The sequence below is a fragment of the Dendropsophus ebraccatus genome, chromosome 13 (genome assembly GCF_027789765.1).
Source record: "Dendropsophus ebraccatus isolate aDenEbr1 chromosome 13, aDenEbr1.pat, whole genome shotgun sequence".
NCBI classification, from domain to species: domain Eukaryota; kingdom Metazoa; phylum Chordata; class Amphibia; order Anura; family Hylidae; genus Dendropsophus; species Dendropsophus ebraccatus.
In genome coordinates this window covers 38668435-38688034 of record NC_091466.1, presented here as the reverse complement: position 1 = coordinate 38688034, position 19600 = coordinate 38668435, and the positions used below count along the sequence as shown (strand labels likewise).

Genomic DNA, 19600 nt, shown 5'->3' with positions numbered 1-19600 from the left:
AGATTGCCCTGTCTGTCCCCCTAATAATTGAGTCCCCCACTACCAGCACCTGCCTGGCCTGCCCTGAACTCCTGTTTCCCACCTTACTGGAGCAGACACCCCCCTGGCTTTCAGAGGCAGTGTCCTGCTGCAGCAATGCCACCCCTGAATCAACATCCCCCTCATCCGCCAATTTGGCAAACTTGTTGGGGTGTGCCAGATCAGGACTGGCCTCCCTCACACTCTTCCCTCTCCCCTTTTTCTAACTGTGACCCAACTAGCTGCCTCTTCCTCCTGTACCTCCATGCTATCACACTCTCCCCCATCTACCCCTTGGAGTGCTTGCTCAGTGAAAAATTATGAAAAATTTTGAATTACAATAAAATCTCTGCACAGAAAATTAAAATTTTCACATTTCTTACACACTTAGCTTTTATTTCTGTGACTCCCCTAAAGGGTTAAACTTTCTGGATCTGCTTTTGCAGAGTTTGGGGGTGCAGTTTCTGAAATGGGGTGCTTTGTGGGGCTTTCTAACATACAGGCCCCTCAAATACACTTGGGGGCTGGGTTCACACTATGTATATTTCAGGCTGTATTTGGTCCTCATGTCAGGTCCTCATAGCAACCAAAACCAGGAGTGGATTGAAAACCCAGAAAGGATCTGTTCACACAATGTTGAAATTGAGTGGATGGCCGCCATATAACGGTAAATAACTTCCATTATTTCAATATAACAGCCGTTGTTTTAAAATAACAGCAAATATTTGCCATTAAATGACGGCCATCCACTCAATTACAACATTATGTGAACATAGCCTTTCTGTGTTTTTAATCCTCTCCTGGTTTTGGTTGCTATACAGCCTCAAACATACAGCCTCAAATATACGTAGTGTGAACCCAGCCTAAACCTGAACAGGTCCCTAAAAATATCTGATTTTGAAATTTTACAGAAAATTTGGAAATTTGCTGCTAATGTTTTACGCTTACTATTGTCTAAAAAAAATGAAATATAGTTTAATAAATGCTGCCATCATAAAGTAGACATGTTGCTAATGCTATTTAATATATAATTTATGTGGCATAACCATTTTCTGTATAAGCAGAAAAGGTTTAAAGTTGGAAAAATGCTTTTTTTTACAATTTTTCACGTTATTTTGGTTTTTTTCATAAAGATTCGTTATAAGTATCGACTCCAATTTACAAGAAATGTGAAGTACAATATGTCACGAGAAAACAGTCTCAGAATCAGCCGGATAGGTAAAAGCATCCCGAAGTTATTAATGAATAAAGTGACACAGCTCATATTCATAAAATTTGCTCCGGTCCTTAAGGCCATTTTAGGCCCGGTCCTTAAGGGGTTAAAAGGGATCAACTATTGGCAGACTTCCCGCATTAACTGCCAGTGTGTGACTTGGAAATCGCAATGTGGTGTGAAGCTGCTTGAATGCCCCATGAGGTAGTCTGTAATGGCTGACCTTTGTTCGTACAGGCGGTCCAGCATATGGATGGCAGAATTCCAGTGTGTTGGCACATTGCAGATTAGCCGATGTTGGGGCATAGTGCATTGTCTCTGGATTCTGAGCAAGGTGTTCCTTGCAGCATAGGAGTGGCTGAAATGTTTGCACACTCTGCGTGACATCCTCATAAGCTCTTGTAGTGGAGGAAATGATTGGAGAAACCTGTGCACTATGAGATTTATGACATGTGCCATACAAGGTGTAGGAGTCAGCCCTCCCCGCTGCACTGCAGAGACAATGTTCCTCCCATTGTCTGCTACGACACTTCCCACCGTTAGTCGTAGTGGGGTCAGCCATTGATCTATCTCCTCCCTGATGGTCCGGAGGAGCTCCTGTCCACTGTGGCTCCATTCACCCAGGCTCACCAAATGCAGGACAGCCTGAGAGCGCAGGGTCTGACATCGGTGGTAAAACACCGGGGCAGGTTGGACTGCAGTGGTGGTGGAAGCAGAACTTCCCGCTGCTGGACCCTTAAAGGGGAACTCCGGGTAGAGGTTAAAAAAAAATGAAACTTCTGCAGAAGCATAACACATTACTTACCTGTCTATCCCAGTTTTGAAACTACCAAAAATCTATTTGTTTGGGGTTTTTTTTGCACTGTATTGTGTTTGACTTTCCTGGTTTAGCATTTCCCAGAATGCAATACTTTCCCTCAGCTGACCATCACAACCCCACCCATTACAATCAGAAAAATTAGTGCTGCACCTGCTTGTGGCTGGTCTGAGATGGTGAATCACTCAGGGAATAGGGTTATCCAGCTAAGCCTCCTGTGACATCATGCCCTGCCCCCTGTCTGTATCATCAGCAAACACATACAATGTGAGACAGAAGCATGGAAGATTTGTCTCCTAAGGGGGGATAGCAGAAGGAGCAGGAGACAATGTAAATTGGCACAGAGGCCATTTGTTTTCACTTCCTGGATTTCTATCAGCTACCAGTGTGACAGAACCGTACAGGTACTTTAATACATTGTATAGACACATCTATAAAACTTTTAATAGAAAACACAGTGGAGGTGACAGTGGCAAGATTGGGCCAACTTCCTGATGGTCTCCTGGGAGGATGTTGACCCAATGGGCAGTAACGGACATGTACTGCCCTTGCCCATAATTAGAGGACCAGACATCAGCACTCAGGTGCACGGTCTTTGACACCGAGAGTCCTAATGAGTCACCAACCTTTCTCTTCACATAACTGTGCAGTGATGGGACAGCTTTGCCAGAGATGTAGTGGCGGCTGGGGACTCGCCATCTGGGGTGCGCACACGCCATGAAATCCCTGAAAGGCTGGGAGACCACAAGGTTGAACGGCAGGGACTGAAGCACCAGCAGCTTAACCAGGTGTCCGGTCAGTTTCTGGGCCATGGGATGGCTGCTGGAGTACACCTGACGTTTAGCCATGGACTCGGTCAGGGATTGCTGCCTCATTAGGGGTGTAGATGGCAGTGACACTGTGCTGCTGCTGGCACCTGAGGCGGATGAGGCCTGAGTTCCACTAAGAGAATGCTGCATGATGGGATCTGCAGTGTATGGTGCATCCTGACAGGAGGTGTTATTGGGGTCACGGTTCTTCCAGGTGTTGCCTTTCCATATGCTTTCGCATCGATGTTGTCCCAAGATTGTCACCCCTACCATGACTGACCCTCTCATTGCACAGCAGGCATAGAACGATGTGCTTATCTGTGCCCAGGCGGAAGAACTGCCAGACGACCGTGGTTTGCTGACAGCCACGGGGGGTCTTGCGGCCTGTTCACTGCCACTGCTGCCTGAGGGTGCCCTCTCAGGACCAATGCTTAGAGGTAATGAACTCTGCCTGGTAGGTTGTCTCCTACCCCTCCCTCTTGTGGCTCGGTTCCTTGCAACAGTGGGATGTTGCTGCATCGGTTGCACCTCTATTTCCTCCCCTAATGATGCCGAGGATAATGCTGATTGAGGGCGCCACGTCCGATCAGCGACATCATCATCCTCAACACTGCTAATTTCCTCCAGTGGCTGGGACAGGATATTGGGTGTGGCACTGGATGCCCCTCCCTGGCTCTGTTGACCGCTTACAGCCAACACCTCCTCTGGAGTCTCTGCACGTTCCACCCGCTGACTTTTGGGGACTTCCTCCTCATCACTAAAAAGTAGTAGAGAGTCCAAGGGCAGATCAAGGTTTGCCAAGAGTTCCCTGGCAGAAGGTGCCCCAAAGGTGAGTGGCATAGTAATAACAGGGGACGGGGCAGAGGCTTCTCGCTGACCGTCCCATGTAAGGGTGGTGTCGGATGATCCAGCAGGTTTGACTCCTTGTTTGGGAGCTTTGGGCGGTGGAAGTGGAGGATTCGGTAAGCCTATCTAGAACCGCTGGCTGTGTGGTTCTTACATGACCAGTGAGTGTCTGGGGTAGCTGCACCCTGCTGCCACGCCTGTTACCACGACTGCCACAGGGCCTAGTGCTGCCACTTCTCCTACCCTCACCGCCTGCTGTTGCAGTCCTTGCCTGTGAAATGCTGGAAGTAGGACCCTTGGACATAATTATTTGGTTGGGGGACAATGAAATAAAAATAAAAAAAAAAATAAAAAAAAATAAGTGAGTTATTGGCCGGAAGCTGAATGAAGCTTTGTGGCTTGACCGCACCCAGCAAAGCAGAAACGGACAGGTTTTGTGGCCCGCTGACTTCGTCTCACACTCTATGGAGGGCTTCAATAACTTTTGCTGCTCTACATTACTTCACCTATAACAGCTTATGAGAAACAAATACTTTTTGGTGCGGCTAAACAAAGTTGACGGCACCCAGCAAAGCAGAAACGGACAGATTTTGTGGCCTGCTGACTTCACTTACACTCTATGGAGGGCTTCAATAATTTTTGCTGCTATACGTTACTTCACCTATAACAGCTTATCATAGACAAACTTTTTTTGGTGCGGCTAAAAAAAGTTGTAGGGCACCCAGCAGAGCAGCAACATGTAGCGTGTACTTTCAGTCACGGGACAGGAGCTGGTTAAATGCTAACTGTCCTCTTTTCTCAGTTTTTGTCTCAAAATTTCTTTTTTTTTTTATCTCCCTAACTCTCCCTAGATCTCACAACTTTTTTATTTAGATGCCTATCTCTCCCTATCTCTTGATTTCTCGGTCTCTCTCCCTATGCATCAGCTTATCTTCTATATTCAGCTTTCCCTGGATCTTGCTAGTTTTTTTTTTTTTCTTCCTCTCCCCTGCTTCTCTCCCCAACACTTTCTCTATCTCTCCCTGTATCTATCTAGTTGTTTGGCTATCTATCTATCTATCTATCTATCTATCTATCTAAACAGCAGAACGGAGTGCACTCATAGAAATAATGCTCGGAGTGCCAGGAATGGAGACTGGATCCACGTCCCCTCTTCAAATAGTAACAAAGATTTGCAGCACTTCCAAAATGGCAAGAGAAAACTGGTGGTTTATTTGTGAATCAAATAACAAAAATCAGCAACGTTTCTGTCTCATCACGAGACCTTTCTCAAGCATAGCATTCCGTGACTCATATCCTTTTATATAATCAGTGTAACAAGAAACAGGTGGGTAATCACAGTGAACCATGTGTGAATCAAAATGTAAACAAACAGTGTGATAAAAAATACATAATAAGGTTCCGACAAGGAACAATGTGCAATTACATATTATATATATAATTAATCTCATCAAGATCACACAGTGATGTTGAATATACAGGGTGTTATACATAAATAATTGTGATTGATCGGAGGGGTTGGCTTCCACTCACCAATGCTCCATGGTAAAAGAGATACAATGTAACGATCTCCATGTTCAATCGCCCACGTTATAGGAAGTTTGTAAACATTACCACTCCGCATGCGCAGGTCCGTGGGTGTGCTCATTGTGCTCTACGTCATTGTAGGAGGAACATAAGTGAACATGTGAAGTGTTTACGCCAGTCAGGTAAGTACTCAGTAAATGGCCGTAAGTTCTTCTCAAGCCTTGTGAATACTGTCGTGCACACAAGTGGACATCTTGAACAAATAAAACATAACATAGCGGACATAACGTCAGGAGTGCTCAGTCTGTCTGTGGCCCATACGGTAAATCACAGTCCATGAAAAAACGCAAGTGTAGACAAATCTGGGTCTAAACACTGTCTGCATTCGGGCAAAAAGATAAATAGCTGGGATCGGGTCTGCAGATGTCAGGGGATAGGAACTCCTTCCAGTGTTGTGGGGTTATCTGGTGGAAAGGAGAGTGTTCCCGCGACGTGGGTTTACTCGCCAGTCATGAAACCAGGGGTCAAAACCGGGACCAACATTGTGGATCACGGGACCCCCAGAATGTCACCCAAACCCCTCTGTGTACATTTCCCCTCATCTAGCCCTAAGTCCTTGCAAGTGTTAAAGACTAACACTACCCTATAAAATAAAATAAAATAAATCTGTGTACACTCAAACCTGTGTGGTCGTAAAATGTCAGGGCAATAAATGGAGAGAATAAGCCAAATAATAACAAATCAGAGCAGTGATTGGTAGGAAGCTTTCCTCGCCGTATCTCGGACAAAATCTAAAAAAAACAAAAGAGAGAAAGGATATAAGTAACAACATTATACAGAGTCAAACAAAACAAATATAATCCTAAGTGACCTTTTGGACAAACCACTACCTGTCAAAACTCATCTGTACATTTTAGTAGTAATTTTAAATTCCGCATTCAAGCCTTTAGGTTACAATGTGTCTAATTTGTGAATCCACATTAGCTCACGTTTTTTGAGAAGTGTGGTTCGATCACCCCCTCTTTCGAGGGGTGTATGTGATCCAGGATCTTGAATTCAAGGTCCCTTTCACAATGGCCCAGGTCAAGAAAATGTTTAGAGACCGGCAGGTCTTCCCTCTTTGTTCTAATCGAATACCTATGTTGGTTTAATCTTGTTCTCATATCCCGAGTTGTTTCCCCAACATATAGAAGCAGGGGACGTAAATTACCCAACTGGATGTGCATGTCAGGTAAAAATTAATGTTAAACACTTTACCAGTAGAAGGGTGTATAAAGTTTGTACCTTTGTCCATGTATGTGCAGTATGTTCTGCATGGGAATGATCCTTTGTTCTTAACCATTAAGAATTTTTGTCCACTACTGGTGTCTTTCTTTGTCACTTCACACCTAACCTGACTGTCCCTTAAGTTCTTACATCTTCTATAGGACATCAGGGGTGGTGCCTGTAGTTCCGGGATAGTTTTAAAACTCTCTTTAATGATGTTCCAATGTTATCTAATAGCCCCTGCTATTCTAGGGGAGAGGTCACTGTATGTGGTTACAAAAGGTATTCTCCTATCTGTGTCTACCGTTATAGGTATAGACTCTACTGTGGCTGTTTTTTTTTATATTTTCCCTCAGAAGCCTCCGAGGGTACCCTCTGTTAGCAAATTCCTCTGACATAGTGTCAAGTGCTCTTTCCAATTTAGCAGGAGATTCTGTAATTCTGCGTACCCTAAGCATTTGACTAAATGGTAAGCTGCGAATCATAGGTCTCGGATGACCAAACATACAGCTTTTATTGAGAAATACAAGAAGGAGATTCAGGACATAAAAAGGCACAAATGATACAGGGATGAAATGGACTATCGTACTGGCAAAGTGTACACCTGGAATGACTTTACTGGTCGCACCAATCAATCATCATTTAAAGACAAAGGGAAGACAACTAAAACTTCACAAGATTCCAACAAGGCCAACAAAAAAACACAAAAGAAATTTTCTAGTGCTGATGAAGGAGAAGTTTTTTTAGGACATGGTACAGACGTCCAACCAGACGGGGAGGGCGCAGACGCAACAGGAATAAAGAAAACAAGAGGCAAGAACAGCAAGACCACGACCCCCAGACACATCAACCTGAGGAAAGGAACACCAAAGGAGTGGTAAATATCTCCTCTATTCAGTTGAATCATGCACAAATGACTTTGTTAGCTAAAGGGTTAAGTTTTTGCCCGAGCTTAAATATTGATTGGTTTCAACTTGAAGTAGATATGTTACAGTTTTTCAGACGCATTAACTTGAAGGTATGGTTTGTAACTAAACAGAATTTATCTATGTCTGAGAAAAATGATAATTGTATTTTCAGTGCTAAAAAGCTACAGTTGTTTCCTGATAGTGATTTCCAACCACCCACTTACACCTCCAGCTCTGGAGACATATGCTACCTTAGTTAAGGAAGGTATAGCAAACATCAGGGAAGTGTTTCAGGGCCAAAACATTCTCTTTCCCAACATGACTGCAGAAGAGAGAATAGCACTTGACTCGCTTGTCCATGACCACGATCTGGTTATTAAACCGGCCGACAAAGGCGGTGCGATCGTGGTCATGGACAGAGCGATGTATGTTACTGAAGCATTTAGACAATTAATTGACAGGTCGGTGTATGAAATTCTGAGGAAGGCTCCGGTACATAATATAGAAAAACAACTAAATGTGTTGATTAAGGAGGCACTGGATGATGGTTTGATAGATCAGTCTTTAGCCGATTTTTTAACCATTAAACATCCAGTAACACCAGTTATTTACTTTTTGCCAAAGGTCCACAAAAACTTACAATGTCCACCAGGGAGACCTATTGTCTCCAGTAGGAATTCAGTGATGCAGCATGCATCCGTTTTCCTTGACAAAATCTTGACACCATTAGCAACTGACATCAGATCTTATATTAAGGACACTGGCGATTTTCTACGGAAGGTCAGAGGTGTTGATTTACCTGAAAATGTCCTCCGGGCTTCATTCGACATTGTTAGCCTTTACACTTCAATCCCCCACACAGCAGGCCTGGAAACAACAAAAGAGGGTTTAAATACATTGGACATTCCTACAGCATCCCGTTATTTCATTTTAACACTTCTAGACATGGTACTGTCAAATAATTATTTCCTTTTTTATGGTATTTTGTACATTTAATCGAAGGGCGTGGCTATGGGGGCCAATGTAGCCCCCACTTTTGCAAACGCATACATTGCCAGACTGGAGGAGACATGCGTCTATGGGTCCCACCACTTCAGCCATGTGCTGGGGTGGTAGAGATTCATAGATGATATATTCCTTTTATGGACAGGAGATGCACAACAACTGATTGATTTTCACAACTTTTTGAACAATATGGAGCCGAATATCCAATTCACACTTACATTTTCGAAGGAAGTTATTAATTTTCTGGATGTGAGTGTTAGTATCGAAAATAGGCGGATTTGCACTGAAATTTTCAGAAAACCTACTGATGTGAACCTTAGTCTGCGTTTTGACAGCTGCCATCCGAGACCTATGATTTGCAGATTACCATTTAGTCAAATGCTTAGGGCGCGCAGAATTACAGACTCTCCTGCTAAATTGGAAAGAGCACTTGACACTATGTCAGATGAATTTGTTGACAGAGGGTACCCTCGGAGGCTTCTGAGGGAACATATAAAAAAAAACAGCCACAGTAGAGTCTATACCTATAACGAGAGACACAGATAGGAGAATACCTTTTGTAACCACATACAGTGACCTCTCAACATTGGAACATCATTAAAGAGAGTTTTAAAACTTCCGGAACTACAGGCACCACCCCTGATGTCCTATAGAAGATGTAAGAACTAATGGCCCTATTCCACGGGTCGTTTTAGAGGAGCAAACGAGCGCTATTAGCGCTCGTTTGCTCCTCGTTCCCCGCTCGCTGCCGCCGCTATTCAACGCGGCTGCAGCGAGCGGGTGAGTGCGGGAGGGGCGGCGGGGAGCTGCGGGTGGGCTGCTCGGAGGATCGCTGATCGTCCGGGCAGCCCATAGGATATAGCAGCGTCTGCTGCCGATGCTCCTATTCAACGGAGCGACGGCAGCAGATCGCTGCTATATCAGTCGCTTGTTTTTCAACATGTTGAAAAACAAGCGACTGCAACGATCAGCCGACATGAACGATGTCGGCTGATCGTTGCACTCTATTCCACGGAACGATTATCGTCCGTAGCGGTCGATATCGTCCGAAAACGAACGATAATCGTTCCGTGGAATAGGGCCATTAAGGGACAGTCTGGTTAGGAGTGAAGTGACAAAGAAAGACACCAGTAGTGGACAAAAATTCTTAATAGTTAAGAACAAAGGATCATTCCCGTGCAGACAGTGCGTTAGCTGCACATACATGGACAAAGGTACAAACTTTATATACCCTTCTACTGGCAAAGTGTTTAACATTAATTTTTACCTGACATGCACATCCAGTTGGGTGATTTACGTCCCCTCCTGTCCATGTAAGCTTCTATATGTTGGGGAAACAACTCGAGATATGAGAACAAGATTAAACCAACATAGGTATTCGATTAGAACAAAGAGGGAAGACCTGCCGGTCTCTAAACATTTTCTTGACCTGGGCCATTGTGAAAGGGAACTTAAATTCAAGATCCTGGATCACATACACCCCCTCGAAAGAGGGGGTGATCGAACCACACTTCTCAAAAACGTGAGCTAATGTGGATTCACAAATTAGACACATTGCAACCTAAAGGCTTAAATGTGGAATTTAAAATTACTATCAAAATGTACAGATGAGTTTTGACAGGTAGTGGTTTGTCCAAAAGGTCACTTAGGATTATATTTGTTTTGTTTGACTCTGTATAATGTTGTTACTTATATCCTTTCTCTCTTTTGTTTTTTTTAGATTTTGTCCGAGATACGGCGAGGAAAGCTTCCTACCAATCACTGCTCTGATTTGTTATTATTTGGCTTATTCTCTCCATTTATTGCCCTGACATTTTACGACCACACAGGTTTGAGTGTACACAGATTTATTTTATTTTATTTTATAGTGGAGTGCGAGTCTTTAACACTTGCAAGGACTTAGGGCTAGATGAGGGGAAATGTACACAGAGGGGTTTGGGTGACATTCTGGGGGTCCCGTGATCCACAATGTTGGTCCCGGTTTTGACCCCTGGTTTCATGACTGGTGAGTGAACCCGCGTCGCGGGAACACTCTCCTTTCCACCGGATAACCCTACAACACTGGAAGGAGTTCCTATCCCCTGACATCTGCAGACCCGATCCCAGCTATTTATCTTTGTGCCCGAATGCAGACAGTGTTTAGACCCAGATTTGTCTACACTTGCGTTTTTTCATGGACTGTGATTTATCGTATGGGCCACAGACAGACTGAGCACTCCTGACGTTATGTCCGCTATGTTATGTTTTATTTGTTCAAGATGTCCACTTGTGTGCACGACAGTATTCACAAGGCTTGAGAAGAACTTACGGCCATTTACTGAGTACTTACCTGACTGGCGTAAACACTTCAAATGTTCACTTATGTTCCTCCTACAATGACGTAGAGCACAATGAGCACACCCACGGACCCGCGCATGCGGGGTAGCAATGTTTACAAACTTCCTATAACATGGGCGATTGAACATGGAGATCGTTACATTGTATCTCTTTTACCATGGAGCAGTGGTGAGTGGAAGCCAACCCCGCCGTTCAATCACCATTATTTATGTATAACACCCTGTATATTCAACATCACTGTATGATCTTGATGAGATTCATTGTATATATAATATGTAATTGCACATTGTTCCTTGTTGGAACCTTATTATGTATTTTTATCACACTGTTTGTTTATATTTTGATTCACACATGGTTTACTGTGATTACCCACCTGTTTCTTGTTACACTGATTATATGAAAGGATATGAGTCACTGAATGCTATGCTTGAGAAAGGTCTCGTGATGAGGCAGGAACGTTGCTGATTTTTGTTATTTGATTCACAAATAAACCACCAGTTTTCTCACCATTTTGTAAGTGCTGCAAATCCTTGTTACTATGTATCTATCTATCTATCTATCTATCTATCTATCTATCTATCTATGTCGTGTCAGGAAACGAGCCGCGCGCTCTGCTCCTGCCTCTGCCGAGGCGTGCGGCTCAGCTGGGAGAGATGCTGATGGCGTCTGTGGTTACGGGCAGGGCCGGTTGCTGAGGGCGCACCAACGGCGTCCTTAGCAGCCGCTCTGCTGTTTGTGTGCTGCGGCGCTTTTTACCTTTAGTCCTTTCCTGGTTTTGTTACGTTCTTTGTTTATATGTTCTGTGATCCACTCCATGTTTTTCAGTTCTCCCTGCATTTATTACTGTGACTCATTCACTGATTGTTTCTGCTGTGACACCTGACACCTAGCCAGTTAGCTGTCAGCACATAGCTTCCTGTTCACTATAAATCCCAGCCCCTTCCCTCACTCCAATGCCTGTGATAGCGCATTCTGCCTTGATCTCGCTATTCCCTGACCATATTTGTTTAGTGATTCTGACCTTTGGATTTGTGACCTCGACTTCGCTTTAGGATTACGATTTTGTACCTTCTTCTGCCCGATTGTTGCTGACTCTGACCGTTGACCATTCCATTTTTATGTGAGTCTTGTCTTGTTTCGTGTTTTCACTTTAACAGCATAGGGAACGCCGCCCAGTTGTCCGCAGCTGTTTAGAGCTGTCGCGGCAAGTAGGTAGGGCCAGCTGGGGCGGGTGCCAGTTGCAGGGCTGCACTCGTCTGTGTCCTCCCAAATCCCTACCTGACATTATCACAGGCCCATACTTTTTTCTTTCAGACATAGGCATGAGCGCCGATAATTCGGTCGCTAACTGTCTGGAGGTTTTGACCACCCAGCTAGAGGTCGTCGCAGGACAAGTGGCACGACTGGCTAGTCGGGTAGACAGTTTCACTGTCGCCCCTTCTCCATCCATGAAACCCAAGTCTTTCGCGACTGCTCCAGTACAGGTGGTAAAACACAAAACAAAAATGCTGTTACCCGACAGATTTCAGGGTGACACTAGTAAGTTTCGGACTTTCCGGGAATCATGCTATCTGTATTTTAGACATAATCCATTTGTGTCTGATGGTGAAAGGGTGGCCTTGATTGTTTCCCTGTTGCAAGGTCCTCCTCAGGATTGGGCCCTGTCTTTGCCTGCTGAGGCTCCTGAGTGGAACTCGGTGGAATTGTTTTTTCTGTCTCTAGGACAAGTTTATGACAATCCCAATCGGACTGCAGTGGCGGAGTCCCATCTTTTGTCCATCCAGCAGGGCCTTCGCACAGCGGAGGAATACTGTGCGGAGTTCCGCCAATGGTGCACCCTGACTGGATGGCCAGATTCCCCACTAAAGACCCTATTCCATCAAGGGCTGTCAGACACCATTAAAGATGTTATGGTTAGTAACCCTACTCCCAACTCCCTCAATGACTTTATGACGCTGGCTGTGACTATTGACCGTAGGTTGAGGGAGAGGAAAAATGAGAGGTCAAGGGTGGTCCCAGGTCAGTTCCCTAAACCGTTCTTCAAAGTGCCCGTGCCGTCCTCCTCGCTTGAGGCTTCGGAAGAACCCATGGTTTTGGGGAATGCCTCCGCCAGGAGAAAACATCGTATGGAAAATTCCCTGTGCCTATACTGTGAGAAATCGGGCCACTTCCTGAGAACATGTCCGGCAAAACCTACTCAGAAGTCGGGAAACTTCAATGCCTGAGTGATTAGCCGGAGGGTCACTCAGGCATCCAGGTACCTCCTAAAAACTTCGAAAAGTTCTTGCTACCAGTTACCTTGTTGTATAATGGCATTCTATTCCCTGTACAGCTATGGTAGACTCAGGCGCTGCACTGAGTTTCGTCCGAGCATCCGTAGCTAGTTCATTGGGATTAGAGTTAGTCTCTTTACGTTATCCGTTTACTGTGGCTGGCGCAGACTCTGACCCCTTAAGGGGCGGAGCAGTGGATTATCGCACCCCTGAGGTCACCATGCAGGTTGGGTGTCTTCATCGAGAAGAGATTTAATTTTTTGTTTTGGAGAAACTAGCTGCTGATATTATTCTTGGTTTGCCCTGGTTGCGTCAGCACAATCCTGTGTTCGACTGGAGAGCTGCGGAGCTGGTCAAGTGGGGGAGTTCTTGTTGTTCTCATTTGGCTCCTGTATTTCCTGTTGTATGTTCTGTCCAAGACATATCTGATGTTCCCGAATTAATTTCTGAGTATATTGATGTTTTCAATGAGGCCATTGCTGACGCTTTGCCTCCTCACCGTCCGTACGACTGCGCCATTGATCTCGTACCTGGGGCCAGGCTTCCTAAGGGTCGTATTTTTAACCTGTCCCCCCCAGAACGAGAGTCGATGCGCGTGTACATCCAGGACAGTCTGAGGAAAGGTCACATTAGGCCTTCGGTGTCACTTATGGGTGCAGGGTTTTTCTTTGTGGAGAAAAAAGATGGTGGCTTGCGTCCCTGCATAGATTACTTATTATAGCTTAATAAAATTACCATCTAAAGACCTGCATCCACTCCCTCTGATCCCAGACCTGCTTAATCAGGTGGTGGGCACCCACTGGTTCTTGAAAATCGACCCTCTATCTACTGTGGAGCTTCTCTCTCTCTCTGAAGTCCTGCAACACAATGAGAACCTGCTGGCGCTGAGGCACTTCCTGGTGCTGGGGAGTGACACATCTTGATTTTCACAGAAAAGCAGGTTACAAGGCATTATAGGAGTAATAATCCCTTGTATCCTGGTGTATTCTGTGAAAAAAGTACAATTTTGTGTCACTGGTGTTATTTTTAACAGATTCGTAACAACTCTTGGCAAAGTTCGTAACGAATCTGGTTTGTACCCGTTCGGTTCGCTCATCACTACTGGAAATATACAAGTGGTGCCAATAGTTTTGGGGGGGCTGTGAGATACAATCTAGTGGTGGCTGCACCAATACACTCAGTGACACCCCCTTTACACTCTGCAAGTAGTAGTGAACTTAGATATGCCTTGCGTAAAAAAAAACAACAGAAATCAGAAAATATAGTAGAGGGTCCACTAGATTTAGGGGACTGTGAGATACAATCTGGTGGTGGCTGCACCAATATACTCTTTGACACACCCTTTACACTGTACAAGCCAAGCAGAAGTGAACTTAGACATGCCTTGTGTAACAAATACAAAAATCTAAAAAAATATAGTAGAGGGCCCACTAGTTTTTAGGGGGCTGTAAGATAAAATCTGTTGGTGGCTGCACCAATACATTCTGTTACCCCCCCCTTTACACTCTGCAAGCAGTAGTGGACTTAAATATGGGCTTGAGTAAGAAAAACAGAAATCTGGAAATATACTTGTGATCCCAATAGTTTTTGGGGGGCTGTAAGATACAATCTAGTGGTGGCTGCACCAATACACTCTGTGACACCCCCTTTACACTTTTCAAGCAGTAGTGAACTTAGATATGCCTTGCGTAAAAAATACAGAAATCAGAAAATATAGTAGAGGGACCACTAGTTTTTAGGGGGCTGTGAGATACAATCTGGTGGTGGCTGCACCAATACACTCCGTCACACCCCCTTTACACTCTACAAGTAGTGAACTTAAATATGGCTTGAGTAAGAAAGACAGAAATCTGGAAATATACTAGTGATCCCAATAGTTTTGGGGGGCTGTGAGATCCAATCTGTTGGTGGCTGCACCTATATACACTCTGTGACACCCCCTTTACACTGTGTAAGCAGTAGTGAACTTAGATATGCCTTGTGTAAGAAATACAGAAATCAGAAAATAAAGTAGATGGCCCAATAAAATAGTACTGAGCACTTCTTCGGGGTCTGTGTGCAACACCTAATGTCCCCTTTCTGCTAGCAGCCAATCACCACAGTGTACTGCTAAAATCGTGGTAGCTGCACTGCAAGTCCCAGCCAGCAGTCTGTAGTAATACAATTTAAAAACAATTTGAAGCCCTTACAAGGGCTGTCTGTTTTTTTTTTTTGCTAGTATTCCCTGCCTCCTGGAACGTGAATTCCCTCCCTAACGCTCTCCTTGACCAGCAGCAGCTCGGTCCCTAATCTCTTCCAGCATACGTCTGAAGCGAGCACTACCGGACGCGATTTTTATATGGCAGGGTCATCTGATCTGGCCAACCAATCACTGCTTTCGACATGTATAGGTCCCACGTGATCGCAGGATGTACCAAAGACTGACTGAGAAATAATCATCACTACTTACAACATATGCTATTACACCAAACGATTATTGGCCAAGTAGTGCATAGGGACCAATCAGGTTTTATTCAAGAGAGGGGAGTATATTTTAATGTACGTAGCGTATATTCTAATATACAAGAAGCCAGGGGCAATTCTGGAGGTAGGTCATTGGTCTCACTTGACACGATCAAAGCTTTTGATCGCATTGAGTGGAACTATTTATGGATTGTCATGGAGCGTATGGGATTCGGCCCAAGTTTCATGCGATGGGTACGGATTTTATACTCTGCCCCCAAGCCTTGTGTTCTTATTAACTCTGTATTGTTTGAGGCCCTCTGTCCCCACTCCTGTTCAATTTAGCAGTAGAACCTCTGGCTATTATGATTAGGGATGAGGTAGATATAAGGGTCTTTTTGTATTCTGATAGAATTGAGAAGATATCGTTATTCGCCGATGACCTTTTACTTTTTCTTTCTGATATAAAAATTTTGGTCCCAAAGTTGATGCAACTTATAGATGAATTTGGGGATTATTCAGGTTTTGCTATTAATTGGACTAAATCGTCGTTAATGCTGTTTCATGAAAGTGACCGTGGCGATTTTGGACAATTAAGAGTATGTGCTCAAGGGCAGTCAATTAGATATTTGGGGATAGAGCTCTCGTTTGAAATAGAAAAATTTGTTGGCCTCAATGTGATACCGCTCCTTTCCAAAATTAAAAAGAAAATCCAAATATGGAACAAACTCCCGATTAGTATGGCGGCTCGGATGAGTATCATTAAAATGGTTATACTACCTCAAGTCCTTTTTGTGTTAGCAAATAACCCCATGTGGATAAAAAAAAAAATGTTTTCGTCATATAATTGCTTTATGTAATATGCTCATATGGAAGAACAAGAATGTAAGAATTAGATATGATACGTTAATCCAAGATAGGAATAAGGGTGGCTTTAAACTACCAGATTATGAGCTTTACTTTCTTGCTGCTCAAATGATGTATATTGTTGGATGGAAGGTGTACGACTTTACGGGGACTTGGGAGAGACAGGTGAACCAATTTCATCCAGACCTTTCGACCTTGCTAGAGGCTGATAAGATTGGTAATATAAATAATCCTATAGATTATATGGTAAAAAAAAAAGTATGGTACAGTGTTAAGAGGAAGCTGGAGCTTAAAGGGATAAATCATATTACACCGTTATGGAAAAATTCACAAATTAAAGAACTAAACAAAATAGACGATCCTATATTTTGGGTAAAGAAGCACAAGATTGATCACTTAGTAGATAAGGGGAGTAGTAATATTAAGAAGTTTGAGTTAGTGCAAAAAGAATTTGGAATTAGTTTTAGAGAGCACTTTAGATATATGCAGATTCTGCACTGATTCATGGCAACACAAGATAGAGATATATTTAATGCACAAGATCATATTATTTTTCAACCAAAAATAATTCATGCTAAGAGAGGATTTATAGGGAAAATATATAAACTTATTGTACAGAGAACTAAATATAGAATAAATGCACATTATAAAATAAAATGGGATCTTGAGATACAGGATATAGATTGGTTTGCAGTTTTTGAAGCGACAAAGGATTGTCTTAGGATGTGGCCACTGGGACTTAAGTTGGGAATAACTGATGGAGAGGGGAGGGAGGAGGGCAGAGAGGAAGATGGAAATGGGAGAGAGGTTTAAGTAAGTAGTTTTTTTTTTTTTGGGGGGGGGGGGGGGGGGGGGGGGGGGGGGGGGGGGGGGGGGGGGGAGCTTAGATAAGGTCTTCTCTATTTTTCACAAATTTGCTATGATTATTATTATGGGTGGGTAAGAAAACCCGTATAGAGATGAAAATTTGTCAGTCTTTTAACCCAAAGAGGAGGTACAATATGGCCTACTGGGGTAAAACCTCTATGAAGGATTGTGACCGGTGGAGTGCGCGCGGGACACTTGTGCTGTGTGATTAGATATTGGGGTTAGCTCTGGGGGTGACCGTGCAGGAGGGGGGGGGGGCCTGTTCCCACCCGGGCGGGGGACGCGCCCTGGGTTTGGGCTGAGATAATTAGGTATGGAATGTTTTTTTGTTTTTTTTTTCTTCTTTTTATTGTGTGTTGTTTTTTATATATGAGTATATATATATGAAGGTGATAAGATAAAATGAAAGGAAGAAAATAAGAGATTATCTTTTTTTTGTGGCCTCAGGTGGTTCTGGTGAACAACATTGCTATGTCTAAAATTAAAAGGATCACATATCAGTCCCGTAGTCTCTCTGACCACGTGATGGTCTGTGTGGATGTGGAGATGGCTGGTAAAGGGGGCGGCCCAGTGACAAGATTTAGGTGTAATCCACACTGGTTTAACCTGATCGATGTCCAACAGTTGGACATAGTTGTGAGGGAATTCTTTGAGATTAATGGTGGGTCGACTGGTAGTGACATTGTGTGGGACACAGCTAAAGCATTTCTTAGAGGGATATTAATAAGTGAGGTCAGCAAGGTTAGAAAAAAATTTAAGAGACCACCATAGAGTGACTGCCACATAATGACTCTATATATGCTATATACAGACCAATATTACCACCATACAGTGACCACCACCTAAGGACTGAATACCACCTTATTTTTTTCTCAATAAAATACATGGTATTACCTTATTTACATCATCATACACTATACATAGGAGCTGCAGCCAATCACTGATCACCTGCAGCAATTACATAGGACTGATGAGGCCAGAGAATGGCTGCAGCTCCTATGTACAGTACATTCACTGCTACACTTCTGGAGGACAGTGGAGTCAGCAGTGCTAATACACACACACACACACACACACACACACACACTATATATATATATACACACACACATGCACACCTATATACACACACACACACACACACATATACACACACACACACACACACACACACTAACACATCCATAAAACACATTATACAGATCCAAACCATCCAGTCCATACACTTTACACATGACATGTAACACACACTACATTTATCCATTATACACCTACATTCATACACATTACACACTACATGTACAGTATACTTACTCCCTTCTAGCAGCTTGCTGGGTGTAGTGGTCTTTGTCAGCAGGCAGGGATCCTCTCACTGCAGCCCTCTCCTCATCGTCCTGACTGCTGGTACATTACAGCAGTCTCACCAGCAGGACGGAGACAGGTCACATGGTACAGGAGGCAGGTCACATGATGCAGTAAGAGGGAGAGGGGAAGCTACACTTCGGGAACAGAGCGTCTTGCAGCCTCTATGTGACCCCTGATAGCAGCTATTAGCTGCAGCCAGGGATCACTGACAGAGGCTGCAGGACGCTGTCTGTGCGGTCCAGCCCCTGACAACTAATGTAACTGTGGCAGGGGGCCCCTGGGGGATGGGGGCCCTGGGCAACTGCCCTCTTTGCCCCCCCCTAACGCCGGCCCTGAACAACATAACAGATAAATGCAATAAAATCTCCACAATGTGACCTACTATGTAACCACTGTGTAATCACACAGGTCTAATGACTGGTCACATCTCTTCCTGTAAATAATCATATACTGTAATACATCCACCAATAATATGAAGTAACTGGGTGCTTATTACAGATATAATGTGTGGATCCTACATTACATTTGGATCCTACATTAGATCATTACATATCATACATAAAACAACCACCATAGAAATAGAATACAATCATTAGAAATGAAAAGCAATCATCTAAAGTGTCAAACTTTTTTTTTTTTTTTTTTTTTTTTTTTATATATATATATATATACCATATGATCCTTTTTGTAATGGTTAGTAACATTGGTATGGATCCTTAGACCTATCTTTTAAATGACAGGCCTCGTGACAGTCACTTGGACTCTTTGCCTCAGTTTTATAGCTTCTTTTAAGGCCACTAGTATCACCTCAGACACCTCAAACATTATATTAGTTTGTTATAATCACCACAAAACTATTAACCCTAAAAATAAAAAAATAAAAAATAATAAAACATGTTACAATCGGCTAGTCCGATATAACCTTCTTTTGCTATAAATCAAATAAAATACACCTTAAGGTGCGTTCACACCTACAGGATCTGCAGCTGATTTTCTGCAGCAGATTTCATTTAAATAACTGAACACAGCATCAAATCTGC

At 43.6% G+C, this 19600-nt stretch overlaps 1 protein-coding gene and 1 long non-coding RNA gene across 5 annotated transcripts in view; one reads left to right on the top strand and one right to left on the bottom strand.

Annotated features, from left to right (window-relative positions):
* The window catches only part of SV2A (synaptic vesicle glycoprotein 2A), a 620870-nt gene that overhangs the window by 270729 nt on the left and 330541 nt on the right, over nucleotides 1-19600 (top strand). The window contains exon 1 of one of the 4 annotated variants that reach the window (XM_069950899.1): nucleotides 11796-11866. The exons of the other annotated variants lie outside the window; for them this stretch is intronic. The gene's annotated coding sequence lies outside the window, so the exon portion shown is untranslated. Of the gene's footprint in view, nucleotides 1-11795; nucleotides 11867-19600 lie in introns of those variants that run through there. 4 annotated transcript variants of the gene reach the window in all.
* Nucleotides 4993-18594, bottom strand: LOC138771290 (uncharacterized). The gene is made up of 3 exons (XR_011359592.1): nucleotides 18510-18594; nucleotides 8204-8271; nucleotides 4993-6021 (listed from the first exon to the last, which is right to left on the bottom strand). It is a non-coding gene; the product is annotated as an uncharacterized lncRNA (long non-coding RNA).